A 21,009-nucleotide genomic window follows, 5' to 3' on the forward strand; every position below is an offset into this window, starting at 1 on the left:
CTCTTCTGAGCCAGGCAGTTACACAGCGATTCTAAGGGCTGACAAAACGCGTTTATTTCGGGCCGAAAAACACGTTTTGAAAACTGTGTTGTTCCTGCCCTATAAGTTACATGGGGGTTACCAAAGTTGCCAAAACATGTTTATTTCTGCTGAAAAACACGTTTTGACAATTTCTGTACACTGGGGTTAAGGGCTGACTCAATGTGCTCTTCTGAGCCAGGCAGTTACACTGCGATTCTAAGGGCTGACAAAACGCGTTTATTTCGGGCTGAAAAACACGTTTTGAAAACTGTGCTGTTCCTGCCCTATAAGTTACATGGTGGTGACCAAAGTTGCCAAATCGTCTTTATTTCTGCTGAAAAACACGTTTTGACAATTTCTGAGCACTGGGGTTAAGGGCTGACTCAATGTGCTCTTCTGAGCCAGGCAGTTACACTGCGAATCTAAGGGCTGAGAAAAAGCGTTTATTTCGGGCTGAAAAACACGTTTTGAAAACTGTGCTGTTCCTGCCCTATAAGTTACATGGTGGTGACCAAAGTTGCCAAAACATGTTTATTTCTGCTGAAAAACACGTTTTGACAATTTCTGAGCACTGGGGTTAAGGGCTGACTCAGTGTGCTCTTCTGAGCCAGACAGTTACACTGCGAATCTAAGGGCTGAGAAAAAGCGTTTATTTCGGGCTGAAAAACACGTTTTGAAAACTGTGTTGTTCCTACCCTATAAGTTACATGGGGGTTACCAAAGTTGCCAAAACATGTTTATTTCTGCTGAAAAACACATTTTGACAATTTCTGTACACTGGGGTTAAGGGCTGACTCAATGTGCTCTTCTGAGCCAGGCAGTTACACAGCGATTCTAAGGGCTGACAAAACGCGTTTATTTCGGGCTGAAAAACACGTTTTGAAAACTGTGTTGTTCCTGCCCTAAAAGTTACATGGTGGTGACCAAAGTTGCCAAAACGTGTTTATTTCTGCTGAAAAACACGATTTGACAATTTCTGAGCACTGGGGTTAAGGGCTGACTCAATGTGCTCTTCTGAGCCAGGCAGTTACACTGCGAATCTAAGGGCTGAGAAAAAGCGTTTATTTCGGGCTGAAAAACACGTTTTGAAAACTGTGCTGTTCCTGCCCTATAAGTTACATGGTGGTGACCAAAGTTGCCAAAACGTCTTTATTTCTGCTGAAAAACACGTTTTGACAATTTCTGAGCACTGGGGTTAAGGGCTGACTCAATGTGCTCTTCTGAGCCAGGCAGTTACACTGCGAATCTAAGGGCTGAGAAAAAGCGTTTATTTCGGGCTGAAAAACACGTTTTGAAAACTGTGTTGTTCCTGCCCTATAAGTTACACGGGGGTTACCAAAGTTGCCAAAACATGTTTATTTCTGCTGAAAAACACGTTTTGACAATTTCTGTACACTGGGGTTAAGGGCTGACTCAATGTGCTCTTCTGAGCCAGGCAGTTACACAGCGATTCTAAGGGCTGACAAATCGCGTTTATTTCGGGCTGAAAAACACGTTTTGAAAACTGTGCTGTTCCTGCCCTATAAGTTACATGGTGGTGACCAAAGTTGCCAAAACGTCTTTATTTCTGCTGAAAAACACGTTTTGACAATTTCTGAGCACTGGGGTTAAGGGCTGACTCAATGTGCTCTTCTGTGCCAGGCAGTTACACTGCGAATCTAAGGGCTGAGAAAAAGCGTTTATTTCGGGCTGAAAAACACGTTTTGAAAACTGTGTTGTTCCTACCCTATAAGTTACATGGAGGTTACCAAAGTTGCCAAAACATGTTTATTTCTGCTGAAAAACACATTTTGACAATTTCTGTACACTGGGGTTAAGGGCTGACTCAATGTGCTCTTCTGAGCCAGGCAGTTACACAGCGATTCTAAGGGCTGACAAAACGCGTTTATTTCGGGCTGAAAAACACGTTTTGAAAACTGTGTTGTTCCTGCCCTAAAAGTTACATGGTGGTGACCAAAGTTGCCAAAACGTGTTTATTTCTGCTGAAAAACACGATTTGACAATTTCTGAGCACTGGGGTTAAGGGCTGACTCAGTGTGCTCTTCTGAGCCAGGCAGTTACACAGCGATTCTAAGGGCTGACAAAACGCGTTTATTTCGGGCTGAAAAACACGTTTTGAAAACTGTGCTGTTCCTGCCCTATAAGTTACATGGAGGTTACCAAAGTTGCCAAAACATGTTTATTTCTGCTGAAAAACACATTTTGACAATTTCTGTACACTGGGGTTAAGGGCTGACTCAATGTGCTCTTCTGAGCCAGGCAGTTACACAGCGATTCTAAGGGCTGACAAAACGCGTTTATTTCGGGCTGAAAAACACGTTTTGAAAACTGTGTTGTTCCTGCCCTAAAAGTTACATGGTGGTGACCAAAGTTGCCAAAACGTGTTTATTTCTGCTGAAAAACACGATTTGACAATTTCTGAGCACTGGGGTTAAGGGCTGACTCAATGTGCTCTTCTGAGCCAGGCAGTTACACTGCGAATCTAAGGGCTGAGAAAAAGCGTTTATTTCGGGCTGAAAAACACGTTTTGAAAACTGTGCTGTTCCTGCCCTATAAGTTACATGGTGGTGACCAAAGTTGCCAAAACATGTTTATTTCTGCTGAAAAACACGTTTTGACAATTTCTGAGCACTGGGGTTAAGGGCTGACTCAATGTGCTCTTCTGAGCCAGGCAGTTACACAGCGATTCTAAGGGCTGAGAAAAAGCGTTTATTTCGGGCTGAAAAACACGTTTTGAAAACTGTGTTGTTCCTACCCTATAAGTTACATGGGGGTTACCAAAGTTGCCAAAACATGTTTATTTCTGCTGAAAAACACGTTTTGACAATTTCTGTACACTGGGGTTAAGGGCTGACTCAATGTGCTCTTCTGAGCCAGGCAGTTACACTGCGATTCTAAGGGCTGACAAAACGCGTTTATTTCGGGCTGAAAAACACGTTTTGAAAACTGTGCTGTTCCTGCCCTATAAGTTACATGGTGGAGACCAAAGTTGCCAAAACGTCTTTATTTCTGCTGAAAAACACGTTTTGACAATTTCTGAGCACTGGGGTTAAGGGCTGACTCAATGTGCTCTTCTGAGCCAGGCAGTTACACTGCGAATCTAAGGGCTGAGAAAAAGCGTTTATTTCGGGCTGAAAAACACGTTTTGAAAACTGTGCTGTTCCTGCCCTGTAAGTTACATGGTGGTGACCAAAGTTGCCAAAACGTCTTTATTTCTGCTGAAAAACACGTTTTGACAATTTCTGAGCACTGGGGTTAAGGGCTGACTCAATGTGCTCTTCTGAGCCAGGCAGTTACACTGCGAATCTAAGGGCTGAGAAAAAGCGTTTATTTCGGGCTGAAAAACACGTTTTGAAAACTGTGTTGTTCCTACCCTATAAGTTACATGGGGGTTACCAAAGTTGCCAAAACATGTTTATTTCTGCTGAAAAACACGTTTTGACAATTTCTGTACACTGGGGTTAAGGGCTGACTCAATGTGCTCTTCTGAGCCAGGCAGTTACACTGCGATTCTAAGGGCTGACAAAACGCGTTTATTTCGGGCTGAAAAACACGTTTTGAAAACTGTGCTGTTCCTGCCCTATAAGTTACATGGTGGTGACCAAAGTTGCCAAAACATGTTTATTTCTGCTGAAAAACACGTTTTGACAATTTCTGAGCACTGGGGTTAAGGGCTGACTCAGTGTGCTCTTCTGAGCCAGACAGTTACACTGCGAATCTAAGGGCTGAGAAAAAGCGTTTATTTCGGGCTGAAAAACATGTTTTGAAAACTGTGTTGTTCCTACCCTATAAGTTACATGGGGGTTACCAAAGTTGCCAAAACACGTTTATTTCTGCTGAAAAACACGTTTTGACAATTTCTGTACACTGGGGTTAAGGGCTGACTCAATGTGCTCTTCTGAGCCAGGCAGTTACACTGCGATTCTAAGGGCTGACAAAACGCGTTTATTTCGGGCTGAAAAACACGTTTTGAAAACTGTGCTGTTCCTGCCCTATAAGTTACATGGTGGTGACCAAAGTTGCCAAAACGTCTTTATTTCTGCTGAAAAACACGTTTTGACAATTTCTGAGCACTGGGGTTAAGGGCTGACTCAATGTGCTCTTCTGAGCCAGGCAGTTACACTGCGAATCTAAGGGCTGAGAAAAAGCGTTTATTTCGGGCTGAAAAACACGTTTTGAAAACTGTGTTGTTCCTACCCTATAAGTTACATGGGGGTTACCAAAGTTGCCAAAACATGTTTATTTCTGCTGAAAAACACGTTTTGACAATTTCTGTACACTGGGGTTAAGGGCTGACTCAATGTGCTCTTCTGAGCCAGGCAGTTACACAGCGATTCTAAGGGCTGACAAAACGCGTTTATTTCGGGCCGAAAAACACGTTTTGAAAACTGTGTTGTTCCTGCCCTATAAGTTACATGGGGGTTACCAAAGTTGCCAAAACATGTTTATTTCTGCTGAAAAACACGTTTTGACAATTTCTGTACACTGGGGTTAAGGGCTGACTCAATGTGCTCTTCTGAGCCAGGCAGTTACACTGCGATTCTAAGGGCTGACAAAACGCGTTTATTTCGGGCTGAAAAACACGTTTTGAAAACTGTGCTGTTCCTGCCCTATAAGTTACATGGTGGTGACCAAAGTTGCCAAATCGTCTTTATTTCTGCTGAAAAACACGTTTTGACAATTTCTGAGCACTGGGGTTAAGGGCTGACTCAATGTGCTCTTCTGAGCCAGGCAGTTACACTGCGAATCTAAGGGCTGAGAAAAAGCGTTTATTTCGGGCTGAAAAACACGTTTTGAAAACTGTGCTGTTCCTGCCCTATAAGTTACATGGTGGTGACCAAAGTTGCCAAAACATGTTTATTTCTGCTGAAAAACACGTTTTGACAATTTCTGAGCACTGGGGTTAAGGGCTGACTCAGTGTGCTCTTCTGAGCCAGACAGTTACACTGCGAATCTAAGGGCTGAGAAAAAGCGTTTATTTCGGGCTGAAAAACACGTTTTGAAAACTGTGTTGTTCCTACCCTATAAGTTACATGGGGGTTACCAAAGTTGCCAAAACATGTTTATTTCTGCTGAAAAACACATTTTGACAATTTCTGTACACTGGGGTTAAGGGCTGACTCAATGTGCTCTTCTGAGCCAGGCAGTTACACAGCGATTCTAAGGGCTGACAAAACGCGTTTATTTCGGGCTGAAAAACACGTTTTGAAAACTGTGTTGTTCCTGCCCTAAAAGTTACATGGTGGTGACCAAAGTTGCCAAAACGTGTTTATTTCTGCTGAAAAACACGATTTGACAATTTCTGAGCACTGGGGTTAAGGGCTGACTCAATGTGCTCTTCTGAGCCAGGCAGTTACACTGCGAATCTAAGGGCTGAGAAAAAGCGTTTATTTCGGGCTGAAAAACACGTTTTGAAAACTGTGCTGTTCCTGCCCTATAAGTTACATGGTGGTGACCAAAGTTGCCAAAACGTCTTTATTTCTGCTGAAAAACACGTTTTGACAATTTCTGAGCACTGGGGTTAAGGGCTGACTCAATGTGCTCTTCTGAGCCAGGCAGTTACACTGCGAATCTAAGGGCTGAGAAAAAGCGTTTATTTCGGGCTGAAAAACACGTTTTGAAAACTGTGTTGTTCCTGCCCTATAAGTTACACGGGGGTTACCAAAGTTGCCAAAACATGTTTATTTCTGCTGAAAAACACGTTTTGACAATTTCTGTACACTGGGGTTAAGGGCTGACTCAATGTGCTCTTCTGAGCCAGGCAGTTACACAGCGATTCTAAGGGCTGACAAAACGCGTTTATTTCGGGCTGAAAAACACGTTTTGAAAACTGTGCTGTTCCTGCCCTATAAGTTACATGGTGGTGACCAAAGTTGCCAAAACGTCTTTATTTCTGCTGAAAAACACGTTTTGACAATTTCTGAGCACTGGGGTTAAGGGCTGACTCAATGTGCTCTTCTGTGCCAGGCAGTTACACTGCGAATCTAAGGGCTGAGAAAAAGCGTTTATTTCGGGCTGAAAAACACGTTTTGAAAACTGTGTTGTTCCTACCCTATAAGTTACATGGAGGTTACCAAAGTTGCCAAAACATGTTTATTTCTGCTGAAAAACACATTTTGACAATTTCTGTACACTGGGGTTAAGGGCTGACTCAATGTGCTCTTCTGAGCCAGGCAGTTACACAGCGATTCTAAGGGCTGACAAAACGCGTTTATTTCGGGCTGAAAAACACGTTTTGAAAACTGTGTTGTTCCTGCCCTAAAAGTTACATGGTGGTGACCAAAGTTGCCAAAACGTGTTTATTTCTGCTGAAAAACACGATTTGACAATTTCTGAGCACTGGGGTTAAGGGCTGACTCAGTGTGCTCTTCTGAGCCAGGCAGTTACACAGCGATTCTAAGGGCTGACAAAACGCGTTTATTTCGGGCTGAAAAACACGTTTTGAAAACTGTGCTGTTCCTGCCCTATAAGTTACATGGAGGTTACCAAAGTTGCCAAAACATGTTTATTTCTGCTGAAAAACACATTTTGACAATTTCTGTACACTGGGGTTAAGGGCTGACTCAATGTGCTCTTCTGAGCCAGGCAGTTACACAGCGATTCTAAGGGCTGACAAAACGCGTTTATTTCGGGCTGAAAAACACGTTTTGAAAACTGTGTTGTTCCTGCCCTAAAAGTTACATGGTGGTGACCAAAGTTGCCAAAACGTGTTTATTTCTGCTGAAAAACACGATTTGACAATTTCTGAGCACTGGGGTTAAGGGCTGACTCAATGTGCTCTTCTGAGCCAGGCAGTTACACTGCGAATCTAAGGGCTGAGAAAAAGCGTTTATTTCGGGCTGAAAAACACGTTTTGAAAACTGTGCTGTTCCTGCCCTATAAGTTACATGGTGGTGACCAAAGTTGCCAAAACATGTTTATTTCTGCTGAAAAACACGTTTTGACAATTTCTGAGCACTGGGGTTAAGGGCTGACTCAATGTGCTCTTCTGAGCCAGGCAGTTACACAGCGATTCTAAGGGCTGAGAAAAAGCGTTTATTTCGGGCTGAAAAACACGTTTTGAAAACTGTGTTGTTCCTACCCTATAAGTTACATGGGGGTTACCAAAGTTGCCAAAACATGTTTATTTCTGCTGAAAAACACGTTTTGACAATTTCTGTACACTGGGGTTAAGGGCTGACTCAATGTGCTCTTCTGAGCCAGGCAGTTACACTGCGATTCTAAGGGCTGACAAAACGCGTTTATTTCGGGCTGAAAAACACGTTTTGAAAACTGTGCTGTTCCTGCCCTATAAGTTACATGGTGGTGACCAAAGTTGCCAAAACGATCTTATTTCTGCTGAAAAACACGTTTTGACAATTTCTGAGCACTGGGGTTAAGGGCTGACTCAATGTGCTCTTCTGAGCCAGGCAGTTACACTGCGAATCTAAGGGCTGAGAAAAAGCGTTTATTTCGGGCTGAAAAACACGTTTTGAAAACTGTGTTGTTCCTACCCTATAAGTTACATGGGGGTTACCAAAGTTGCCAAAACATGTTTATTTCTGCTGAAAAACACGTTTTGACAATTTCTGTACACTGGGGTTAAGGGCTGACTCAATGTGCTCTTCTGAGCCAGGCAGTTACACAGCGATTCTAAGGGCTGACAAAACGCGTTTATTTCGGGCTGAAAAACACGTTTTGAAAACTGTGCTGTTCCTGCCCTATAAGTTACATGGTGGTGACCAAAGTTGCCAAAACGTCTTTATTTCTGCTGAAAAACACGTTTTGACAATTTCTGAGCACTGGGGTTAAGGGCTGACTCAATGTGCTCTTCTGTGCCAGGCAGTTACACTGCGAATCTAAGGGCTGAGAAAAAGCGTTTATTTCGGGCTGAAAAACACGTTTTGAAAACTGTGTTGTTCCTACCCTATAAGTTACATGGGGGTTACCAAAGTTGCCAAAACATGTTTATTTCTGCTGAAAAACACATTTTGACAATTTCTGTACACTGGGGTTAAGGGCTGACTCAATGTGCTCTTCTGAGCCAGGCAGTTACACAGCGATTCTAAGGGCTGACAAAACGCGTTTATTTCGGGCTGAAAAACACGTTTTGAAAACTGTGTTGTTCCTGCCCTAAAAGTTACATGGTGGTGACCAAAGTTGCCAAAACGTGTTTATTTCTGCTGAAAAACACGATTTGACAATTTCTGAGCACTGGGGTTAAGGGCTGACTCAGTGTGCTCTTCTGAGCCAGGCAGTTACACAGCGATTCTAAGGGCTGACAAAACGCGTTTATTTCGGGCTGAAAAACACGTTTTGAAAACTGTGCTGTTCCTGCCCTATAAGTTACATGGAGGTTACCAAAGTTGCCAAAACATGTTTATTTCTGCTGAAAAACACATTTTGACAATTTCTGTACACTGGGGTTAAGGGCTGACTCAATGTGCTCTTCTGAGCCAGGCAGTTACACAGCGATTCTAAGGGCTGACAAAACGCGTTTATTTCGGGCTGAAAAACACGTTTTGAAAACTGTGTTGTTCCTGCCCTAAAAGTTACATGGTGGTGACCAAAGTTGCCAAAACGTGTTTATTTCTGCTGAAAAACACGATTTGACAATTTCTGAGCACTGGGGTTAAGGGCTGACTCAATGTGCTCTTCTGAGCCAGGCAGTTACACTGCGAATCTAAGGGCTGAGAAAAAGCGTTTATTTCGGGCTGAAAAACACGTTTTGAAAACTGTGCTGTTCCTGCCCTATAAGTTACATGGTGGTGACCAAAGTTGCCAAAACATGTTTATTTCTGCTGAAAAACACGTTTTGACAATTTCTGAGCACTGGGGTTAAGGGCTGACTCAATGTGCTCTTCTGAGCCAGGCAGTTACACAGCGATTCTAAGGGCTGACAAAACGCGTTTATTTCGGGCTGAAAAACACGTTTTGAAAACTGTGTTGTTCCTGCCCTATAAGTTACATGGTGGTGACCAAAGTTGCCAAAACATGTTTATTTCTGCTGAAAAACACGTTTTGACAATTTCTGAGCACTGGGGTTAAGGGCTGACTCAGTGTGCTCTTCTGAGCCAGGCAGTTACACTGCGAATCTAAGGGCTGAGAAAAAGCGTTTATTTCGGGCTGAAAGACACGTTTTGAAAACTGTGTTGTTCCTACCCTATAAGTTACATGGGGGTTACCAAAGTTGCCAAAACATGTTTATTTCTGCTGAAAAACACGTTTTGACAATTTCTGTACACTGGGGTTAAGGGCTGACTCAATGTGCTCTTCTGAGCCAGGCAGTTACACTGCGATTCTAAGGGCTGACAAAACGCGTTTATTTCGGGCTGAAAAACACGTTTTGAAAACTGTGCTGTTCCTGCCCTATAAGTTACATGGTGGTGACCAAAGTTGCCAAAACGATCTTATTTCTGCTGAAAAACACGTTTTGACAATTTCTGAGCACTGGGGTTAAGGGCTGACTCAATGTGCTCTTCTGAGCCAGGCAGTTACACTGCGAATCTAAGGGCTGAGAAAAAGCGTTTATTTCGGGCTGAAAAACACGTTTTGAAAACTGTGTTGTTCCTACCCTATAAGTTACATGGGGGTTACCAAAGTTGCCAAAACATGTTTATTTCTGCTGAAAAACACGTTTTGACAATTTCTGTACACTGGGGTTAAGGGCTGACTCAATGTGCTCTTCTGAGCCAGGCAGTTACACAGCGATTCTAAGGGCTGACAAAACGCGTTTATTTCGGGCTGAAAAACACGTTTTGAAAACTGTGCTGTTCCTGCCCTATAAGTTACATGGTGGTGACCAAAGTTGCCAAAACGTCTTTATTTCTGCTGAAAAACACGTTTTGACAATTTCTGAGCACTGGGGTTAAGGGCTGACTCAATGTGCTCTTCTGTGCCAGGCAGTTACACTGCGAATCTAAGGGCTGAGAAAAAGCGTTTATTTCGGGCTGAAAAACACGTTTTGAAAACTGTGTTGTTCCTACCCTATAAGTTACATGGGGGTTACCAAAGTTGCCAAAACATGTTTATTTCTGCTGAAAAACACATTTTGACAATTTCTGTACACTGGGGTTAAGGGCTGACTCAATGTGCTCTTCTGAGCCAGGCAGTTACACAGCGATTCTAAGGGCTGACAAAACGCGTTTATTTCGGGCTGAAAAACACGTTTTGAAAACTGTGTTGTTCCTGCCCTAAAAGTTACATGGTGGTGACCAAAGTTGCCAAAACGTGTTTATTTCTGCTGAAAAACACGATTTGACAATTTCTGAGCACTGGGGTTAAGGGCTGACTCAATGTGCTCTTCTGAGCCAGGCAGTTACACTGCGAATCTAAGGGCTGAGAAAAAGCGTTTATTTCGGGCTGAAAAACACGTTTTGAAAACTGTGCTGTTCCTGCCCTATAAGTTACATGGTGGTGACCAAAGTTGCCAAAACGTCTTTATTTCTGCTGAAAAACACGTTTTGACAATTTCTGAGCACTGGGGTTAAGGGCTGACTCAATGTGCTCTTCTGAGCCAGGCAGTTACACTGCGAATCTAAGGGCTGAGAAAAAGCGTTTATTTCGGGCTGAAAAACACGTTTTGAAAACTGTGTTGTTCCTGCCCTATAAGTTACACGGGGGTTACCAAAGTTGCCAAAACATGTTTATTTCTGCTGAAAAACACGTTTTGACAATTTCTGTACACTGGGGTTAAGGGCTGACTCAATGTGCTCTTCTGAGCCAGGCAGTTACACAGCAATTCTAAAGGCTGACAAAACGCGTTTATTTCGGGCTGAAAAACACGTTTTGAAAACTGTGTTGTTCCTGCCCTATAAGTTACATGGTGGTGACCAAAGTTGCCAAAACGTCTTTATTTCTGCTGAAAAACACGTTTTGACAATTTCTGAGCACTGGGGTTAAGGGCTGACTCAATCTGCTCTTCTGAGCCAGGCAGTTACACTGCGAATCTAAGGGCTGAGAAAAAGCGTTTATTTCGGGCTGAAAAACACGTTTTGAAAACTGTGTTGTTCCTACCCTATAAGTTACATGGGGGTTACCAAAGTTGCCAAAACATGTTTATTTCAGCTGAAAAACACGTTTTGACAATTTCTGTACACTGGGGTTAAGGGCTGACTCAATGTGCTCTTCTGAGCCAGGCAGTTACACAGCGATTCTAAGGGCTGACAAAACGCGTTTATTTCGGGCCGAAAAACACGTTTTGAAAACTGTGTTGTTCCTGCCCTATAAGTTACATGGGGGTTACCAAAGTTGCCAAAACATGTTTATTTCTGCTGAAAAACACGTTTTGACAATTTCTGTACACTGGGGTTAAGGGCTGACTCAATGTGCTCTTCTGAGCCAGGCAGTTACACTGCGATTCTAAGGGCTGACAAAACGCGTTTATTTCGGGCTGAAAAACACGTTTTGAAAACTGTGCTGTTCCTGCCCTATAAGTTACATGGTGGTGACCAAAGTTGCCAAAACGTCTTTATTTCTGCTGAAAAACACGTTTTGACAATTTCTGAGCACTGGGGTTAAGGGCTGACTCAATGTGCTCTTCTGAGCCAGGCAGTTACACTGCGAATCTAAGGGCTGAGAAAAAGCGTTTATTTCGGGCTGAAAAACACGTTTTGAAAACTGTGCTGTTCCTGCCCTATAAGTTACATGGTGGTGACCAAAGTTGCCAAAACATGTTTATTTCTGCTGAAAAACACGTTTTGACAATTTCTGAGCACTGGGGTTAAGGGCTGACTCAGTGTGCTCTTCTGAGCCAGGCAGTTACACTGCGAATCTAAGGGCTGAGAAAAAGCGTTTATTTCGGGCTGAAAAACACGTTTTGAAAACTGTGTTGTTCCTACCCTATAAGTTACATGGGGGTTACCAAAGTTGCCAAAACATGTTTATTTCTGCTGAAAAACACGTTTTGACAATTTCTGTACACTGGGGTTAAGGGCTGACTCAATGTGCTCTTCTGAGCCAGGCAGTTACACTGCGATTCTAAGGGCTGACAAAACGCGTTTATTTCGGGCTGAAAAACACGTTTTGAAAACTGTGCTGTTCCTGCCCTATAAGTTACATGGTGGTGACCAAAGTTGCCAAAACATGTTTATTTCTGCTGAAAAACACGTTTTGACAATTTCTGAGCACTGGGGTTAAGGGCTGACTCAGTGTGCTCTTCTGAGCCAGGCAGTTACACTGCGAATCTAAGGGCTGAGAAAAAGCGTTTATTTCGGGCTGAAAAACACGTTTTGAAAACTGTGTTGTTCCTACCCTATAAGTTACATGGGGGTTACCAAAGTTGCCAAAACATGTTTATTTCTGCTGAAAAACACGTTTTGACAATTTCTGTAAACTGGGGTTAAGGGCTGATTCAATGTGCTCTTCTGAGCCAGGCAGTTACACTGCGATTCTAAGGGCTGACAAAACGCGTTTATTTCGGGCTGAAAAACACGTTTTGAAAACTGTGCTGTTCCTGCCCTATAAGTTACATGGTGGAGACCAAAGTTGCCAAAACGTCTTTATTTCTGCTGAAAAACACGTTTTGACAATTTCTGAGCACTGGGGTTAAGGGCTGACTCAATGTGCTCTTCTGAGCCAGGCAGTTACACTGCGAATCTAAGGGCTGAGAAAAAGCGTTTATTTCGGGCTGAAAAACACGTTTTGAAAACTGTGCTGTTCCTGCCCTGTAAGTTACATGGTGGTGACCAAAGTTGCCAAAACGTCTTTATTTCTGCTGAAAAACACGTTTTGACAATTTCTGAGCACTGGGGTTAAGGGCTGACTCAATGTGCTCTTCTGAGCCAGGCAGTTACACTGCGAATCTAAGGGCTGAGAAAAAGCGTTTATTTCGGGCTGAAAAACACGTTTTGAAAACTGTGTTGTTCCTACCCTATAAGTTACATGGGGGTTACCAAAGTTGCCAAAACATGTTTATTTCTGCTGAAAAACACGTTTTGACAATTTCTGTACACTGGGGTTAAGGGCTGACTCAATGTGCTCTTCTGAGCCAGGCAGTTACACTGCGATTCTAAGGGCTGACAAAACGCGTTTATTTCGGGCTGAAAAACACGTTTTGAAAACTGTGCTGTTCCTGCCCTATAAGTTACATGGTGGTGACCAAAGTTGCCAAAACATGTTTATTTCTGCTGAAAAACACGTTTTGACAATTTCTGAGCACTGGGGTTAAGGGCTGACTCAGTGTGCTCTTCTGAGCCAGACAGTTACACTGCGAATCTAAGGGCTGAGAAAAAGCGTTTATTTCGGGCTGAAAAACATGTTTTGAAAACTGTGTTGTTCCTACCCTATAAGTTACATGGGGGTTACCAAAGTTGCCAAAACACGTTTATTTCTGCTGAAAAACACGTTTTGACAATTTCTGTACACTGGGGTTAAGGGCTGACTCAATGTGCTCTTCTGAGCCAGGCAGTTACACTGCGATTCTAAGGGCTGACAAAACGCGTTTATTTCGGGCTGAAAAACACGTTTTGAAAACTGTGCTGTTCCTGCCCTATAAGTTACATGGTGGTGACCAAAGTTGCCAAAACGTCTTTATTTCTGCTGAAAAACACGTTTTGACAATTTCTGAGCACTGGGGTTAAGGGCTGACTCAATGTGCTCTTCTGAGCCAGGCAGTTACACTGCGAATCTAAGGGCTGAGAAAAAGCGTTTATTTCGGGCTGAAAAACACGTTTTGAAAACTGTGTTGTTCCTACCCTATAAGTTACATGGGGGTTACCAAAGTTGCCAAAACATGTTTATTTCTGCTGAAAAACACGTTTTGACAATTTCTGTACACTGGGGTTAAGGGCTGACTCAATGTGCTCTTCTGAGCCAGGCAGTTACACAGCGATTCTAAGGGCTGACAAAACGCGTTTATTTCGGGCCGAAAAACACGTTTTGAAAACTGTGTTGTTCCTGCCCTATAAGTTACATGGGGGTTACCAAAGTTGCCAAAACATGTTTATTTCTGCTGAAAAACACGTTTTGACAATTTCTGTACACTGGGGTTAAGGGCTGACTCAATGTGCTCTTCTGAGCCAGGCAGTTACACTGCGATTCTAAGGGCTGACAAAACGCGTTTATTTCGGGCTGAAAAACACGTTTTGAAAACTGTGCTGTTCCTGCCCTATAAGTTACATGGTGGTGACCAAAGTTGCCAAAACGTCTTTATTTCTGCTGAAAAACACGTTTTGACAATTTCTGAGCACTGGGGTTAAGGGCTGACTCAATGTGCTCTTCTGAGCCAGGCAGTTACACTGCGAATCTAAGGGCTGAGAAAAAGCGTTTATTTCGGGCTGAAAAACACGTTTTGAAAACTGTGCTGTTCCTGCCCTATAAGTTACATGGTGGTGACCAAAGTTGCCAAAACATGTTTATTTCTGCTGAAAAACACGTTTTGACAATTTCTGAGCACTGGGGTTAAGGGCTGACTCAGTGTGCTCTTCTGAGCCAGGCAGTTACACTGCGAATCTAAGGGCTGAGAAAAAGCGTTTATTTCGGGCTGAAAAACACGTTTTGAAAACTGTGTTGTTCCTACCCTATAAGTTACATGGGGGTTACCAAAGTTGCCAAAACATGTTTATTTCTGCTGAAAAACACGTTTTGACAATTTCTGTACACTGGGGTTAAGGGCTGACTCAATGTGCTCTTCTGAGCCAGGCAGTTACACTGCGATTCTAAGGGCTGACAAAACGCGTTTATTTCGGGCTGAAAAACACGTTTTGAAAACTGTGCTGTTCCTGCCCTATAAGTTACATGGTGGTGACCAAAGTTGCCAAAACGTCTTTATTTCTGCTGAAAAACACGTTTTGACAATTTCTGCACACTGGGGTTAAGGGCTGACTCAATGTGCTCTTCTGAGCCAGGCAGTTACACAGCGATTCTAAGGGCTGACAAAACGCGTTTATTTCGGGCTGAAAAACACGTTTTGAAAACTGTGTTGTTCCTGCCCTAAAAGTTACATGGTGGTTACCAAAGTTGCCAAAACGTGTTTATTTCTGCTGAAAAACACGATTTGACAATTTCTGCACACTGGGGTTAAGGGCTGACTCAATGTGCTCTTCTGAGCCAGGCAGTTACACAGCGATTCTAAGGGCTGACAAAACGCGTTTATTTTGGGCTGAAAAACACGTTTTGAAAACTGTGCTGTTCCTGCCCTATAAGTTACATGGTGGTGACCAAAGTTGCCAAAACGTCTTTATTTCTGCTGAAAAACACGTTTTGACAATTTCTGAGCACTGGGGTTAAGGGCTGACTCAATGTGCTCTTCTGAGCCAGGCAGTTACACAGCGATTCTAAGGGCTGACAAAACGCGTTTATTTCGGGCTGAAAAACACGTTTTGAAAACTGTGTTGTTCCTGCCCTATAAGTTACATGGTGGTGACCAAAGTTGCCAAAACGTGTTTATTTCTGCTGAAAAACACGTTTTGACAATTTCTGAGCACTGGGGTTAAGGGCTGACTCAGTGTGCTCTTCTGAGCCAGGCAGTTACACAGCGATTCTAAGGGCTGACAAAACGCGTTTATTCGGGCTGAAAAACACGTTTTGAAAACTGTGTTGTTCCTGCCCTATAAGTTACATGGTGGTGACCAAAGTTACCAAAACGTGTTTATTTCTGCTGAAAAACACGTTTTGACAATTTCTGAGCACTGGGGTTAAGGGCTGACTCAGTGTGCTCTTCTGAGCCAGGCAGTTACACTGCGAATCTAAGGGCTGAGAAAAAGCGTTTATTTCGGGCTGAAAAACACGTTTTGAAAACTGTGTTGTTCCTACCCTATAAGTTACATGGGGGTTACCAAAGTTGCCAAAACATGTTTATTTCTGCTGAAAAACACGTTTTGACAATTTCTGTACACTGGGGTTAAGGGCTGACTCAATGTGCTCTTCTGAGCCAGGCAGTTACACTGCGATTCTAAGGGCTGACAAAACGCGTTTATTTCGGGCTGAAAAACACGTTTTGAAAACTGTGCTGTTCCTGCCCTATAAGTTACATGGTGGTGACCAAAGTTGCCAAAACATGTTTATTTCTGCTGAAAAACACGTTTTGACAATTTCTGAGCACTGGGGTTAAGGGCTGACTCAGTGTGCTCTTCTGAGCCAGGCAGTTACACTGCGAATCTAAGGGCTGAGAAAAAGCGTTTATTTCGGGCTGAAAAACACGTTTTGAAAACTGTGTTGTTCCTACCCTATAAGTTACATGGGGGTTACCAATGTTGCCAAAACATGTTTATTTCTGCTGAAAAACACGTTTTGACAATTTCTGTACACTGGGGTTAAGGGCTGACTCAATGTGCTCTTCTGAGCCAGGCAGTTACACTGCGATTCTAAGGGCTGACAAAACGCGTTTATTTCGGGCTGAAAAACACGTTTTGAAAACTGTGCTGTTCCTGCCCTATAAGTTACATGGTGGTGACCAAAGTTGCCAAAACGTCTTTATTTCTGCTGAAAAACACGTTTTGAAAATTTCTGAGCACTGGGGTTAAGGGCTGACTCAATGTGCTCTTCTGAGCCAGGCAGTTACACTGCGAATCTAAGGGCTGAGAAAAAGCGTTTATTTCGGGCTGAAAAACACGTTTTGAAAACTGTGTTGTTCCTACCCTATAAGTTACATGGGGGTTACCAAAGTTGCCAAAACATGTTTATTTCTGCTGAAAAACACGTTTTGACAATTTCTGTACACTGGGGTTAAGGGCTGACTCAATGTGCTCTTCTGAGCCAGGCAGTTACACAGCGATTCTAAGGGCTGACAAAACGCGTTTATTTCGGGCTGAAAAACACGTTTTGAAAACTGTGCTGTTCCTGCCCTATAAGTTACATGGTGGTGACCAAAGTTGCCAAAACATGTTTATTTCTGCTGAAAAACACGTTTTGACAATTTCTGAGCACTGGGGTTAAGGGCTGACTCAGTGTGCTCTTCTGAGCCAGGCAGTTACACTGCGAATCTAAGGGCTGAGAAAAAGCGTTTATTTCGGGCTGAAAAACACGTTTTGAAAACTGTGTTGTTCCTACCCTATAAGTTACATGGGGGTTACCAAAGTTGCCAAAACATGTTTATTTCTGCTGAAAAACACGTTTTGACAATTTCTGTAAACTGGGGTTAAGGGCTGATTCAATGTGCTCTTCTGAGCCAGGCAGTTACACTGCGATTCTAAGGGCTGACAAAACGCGTTTATTTCGGGCTGAAAAACACGTTTTGAAAACTGTGCTGTTCCTGCCCTATAAGTTACATGGTGGAGACCAAAGTTGCCAAAACGTCTTTATTTCTGCTGAAAAACACGTTTTGACAATTTCTGAGCACTGGGGTTAAGGGCTGACTCAATGTGCTCTTCTGAGCCAGGCAGTTACACTGCGAATCTAAGGGCTGAGAAAAAGCGTTTATTTCGGGCTGAAAAACACGTTTTGAAAACTGTGCTGTTCCTGCCCTGTAAGTTACATGGTGGTGACCAAAGTTGCCAAAACGTCTTTATTTCTGCTGAAAAACACGTTTTGACAATTTCTGAGCACTGGGGTTAAGGGCTGACTCAATGTGCTCTTCTGAGCCAGGCAGTTACACTGCGAATCTAAGGGCTGAGAAAAAGCGTTTATTTCGGGCTGAAAAACACGTTTTGAAAACTGTGTTGTTCCTACCCTATAAGTTACATGGGGGTTACCAAAGTTGCCAAAACATGTTTATTTCTGCTGAAAAACACGTTTAGACAATTTCTGTACACTGGGGTTAAGGGCTGACTCAATGTGCTCTTCTGAGCCAGGCAGTTACACTGCGATTCTAAGGGCTGACAAAACGCGTTTATTTCGGGCTGAAAAACACGTTTTGAAAACTGTGCTGTTCCTGCCCTATAAGTTACATGGTGGTGACCAAAGTTGCCAAAACATGTTTATTTCTGCTGAAAAACACGTTTTGACAATTTCTGAGCACTGGGGTTAAGGGCTGACTCAGTGTGCTCTTCTGAGCCAGACAGTTACACTGCGAATCTAAGGGCTGAGAAAAAGCGTTTATTTCGGGCTGAAAAACATGTTTTGAAAACTGTGTTGTTCCTACCCTATAAGTTACATGGGGGTTACCAAAGTTGCCAAAACACGTTTATTTCTGCTGAAAAACACGTTTTGACAATTTCTGTACACTGGGGTTAAGGGCTGACTCAATGTGCTCTTCTGAGCCAGGCAGTTACACTGCGATTCTAAGGGCTGACAAAACGCGTTTATTTCGGGCTGAAAAACACGTTTTGAAAACTGTGCTGTTCCTGCCCTATAAGTTACATGGTGGTGACCAAAGTTGCCAAAACGTCTTTATTTCTGCTGAAAAACACGTTTTGACAATTTCTGAGCACTGGGGTTAAGGGCTGACTCAATGTGCTCTTCTGAGCCAGGCAGTTACACTGCGAATCTAAGGGCTGAGAAAAAGCGTTTATTTCGGGCTGAAAAACACGTTTTGAAAACTGTGTTGTTCCTACCCTATAAGTTACATGGGGGTTACCAAAGTTGCCAAAACATGTTTATTTCTGCTGAAAAACACGTTTTGACAATTTCTGTACACTGGGGTTAAGGGCTGACTCAATGTGCTCTTCTGAGCCAGGCAGTTACACAGCGATTCTAAGGGCTGACAAAACGCGTTTATTTCGGGCCGAAAAACACGTTTTGAAAACTGTGTTGTTCCTGCCCTATAAGTTACATGGGGGTTACCAAAGTTGCCAAAACATGTTTATTTCTGCTGAAAAACACGTTTTGACAATTTCTGTACACTGGGGTTAAGGGCTGACTCAATGTGCTCTTCTGAGCCAGGCAGTTACACTGCGATTCTAAGGGCTGACAAAACGCGTTTATTTCGGGCTGAAAAACACGTTTTGAAAACTGTGCTGTTCCTGCCCTATAAGTTACATGGTGGTGACCAAAGTTGCCAAAACGTCTTTATTTCTGCTGAAAAACACGTTTTGACAATTTCTGAGCACTGGGGTTAAGGGCTGACTCAATGTGCTCTTCTGAGCCAGGCAGTTACACTGCGAATCTAAGGGCTGAGAAAAAGCGTTTATTTCGGGCTGAAAAACACGTTTTGAAAACTGTGCTGTTCCTGCCCTATAAGTTACATGGTGGTGACCAAAGTTGCCAAAACATGTTTATTTCTGCTGAAAAACACGTTTTGACAATTTCTGAGCACTGGGGTTAAGGGCTGACTCAGTGTGCTCTTCTGAGCCAGGCAGTTACACTGCGAATCTAAGGGCTGAGAAAAAGCGTTTATTTCGGGCTGAAAAACACGTTTTGAAAACTGTGTTGTTCCTACCCTATAAGTTACATGGTGGTGACCAAAGTTGCCAAAACGTCTTTATTTCTGTTGAAAAACACGTTTTGACAATTTCTGTACACTGGGGTTAAGGGCTGACTCAATGTGCTCTTCTGAGCCAGGCAGTTACACTGCGATTCTAAGGGCTGACAAAACGCGTTTATTTCGGGCTGAAAAACACGTTTTGAAAACTGTGCTGTTCCTGCCCTATAAGTTACATGGTGGTGACCAAAGTTGCCAAAACATGTTTATTTCTGCTGAAAAACACGTTTTGACAATTTCTGAGCACTGGGGTTAAGGGCTGACTCAGTGTGCTCTTCTGAGCCAGGCAGTTACACTGCGAATCTAAGGGCTGAGAAAAAGCGTTTATTTCGGGCTGAAAAACACGTTTTGAAAACTGTGTTGTTCCTACCCTATAAGTTACATGGGGGTTACCAATGTTGCCAAAACATGTTTATTTCTGCTGAAAAACACGTTTTTACAATTTCTGTACACTGGGGTTAAGGGCTGACTCAATGTGCTCTTCTGAGCCAGGCAGTTACACTGCGATTCTAAGGGCTGACAAAACGCGTTTATTTCGGGCTGAAAAACACGTTTTGAAAACTGTGCTGTTCCTGCCCTATAAGTTACATGGTGGTGACCAAAGTTGCCAAAACGTCTTTATTTCTGCTGAAAAACACGTTTTGAAAATTTCTGAGCACTGGGGTTAAGGGCTGACTCAATGTGCTCTTCTGAGCCAGGCAGTTACACTGCGAATCTAAGGGCTGAGAAAAAGCGTTTATTTCGGGCTGAAAAACACGTTTTGAAAACTGTGTTGTTCCTACCCTATAAGTTACATGGGGGTTACCAAAGTTGCCAAAACATGTTTATTTCTGCTGAAAAACACGTTTTGACAATTTCTGTACACTGGGGTTAAGGGCTGACTCAATGTGCTCTTCTGAGCCAGGCAGTTACACAGCGATTCTAAGGGCTGACAAAACGCGTTTATTTCGGGCTGAAAAACACGTTTTGAAAACTGTGCTGTTCCTGCCCTATAAGTTACATGGTGGTGACCAAAGTTGCCAAAACGTCTTTATTTCTGCTGAAAAACACGTTTTGACAATTTCTGAGCACTGGGGTTAAGGGCTGACTCAATGTGCTCTTCTGTGCCAGGCAGTTACACTGCGAATCTAAGGGCTGAGAAAAAGCGTTTATTTCGGGCTGAAAAACACGTTTTGAAAACTGTGTTGTTCCTACCCTATAAGTTACATGGAGGTTACCAAAGTTGCCAAAACATGTTTATTTCTGCTGAAAAACACATTTTGACAATTTCTGTACACTGGGGTTAAGGGCTGACTCAATGTGCTCTTCTGAGCCAGGCAGTTACACAGCGATTCTAAGGGCTGACAAAACGCGTTTATTTCGGGCTGAAAAACACGTTTTGAAAACTGTGTTGTTCCTGCCCTAAAAGTTACATGGTGGTGACCAAAGTTGCCAAAACGTGTTTATTTCTGCTGAAAAACACGTTTTGACAATTTCTGAGCACTGGGGTTAAGGGCTGACTCAATGTGCTCTTCTGAGCCAGGCAGTTACACTGCGAATCTAAGGGCTGAGAAAAAGCGTTTATTTCGGGCTGAAAAACACGTTTTGAAAACTGTGCTGTTCCTGCCCTATAAGTTACATGGTGGTGACCAAAGTTGCCAAAACATGTTTATTTCTGCTGAAAAACACGTTTTGACAATTTCTGAGCACTGGGGTTAAGGGCTGACTCAATG

Source organism: Atractosteus spatula, chromosome 8 (genome assembly GCF_055471065.1).
Source record: "Atractosteus spatula isolate fAtrSpa1 chromosome 8, fAtrSpa1.hap1, whole genome shotgun sequence".
NCBI lineage: Eukaryota > Metazoa > Chordata > Actinopteri > Semionotiformes > Lepisosteidae > Atractosteus > Atractosteus spatula.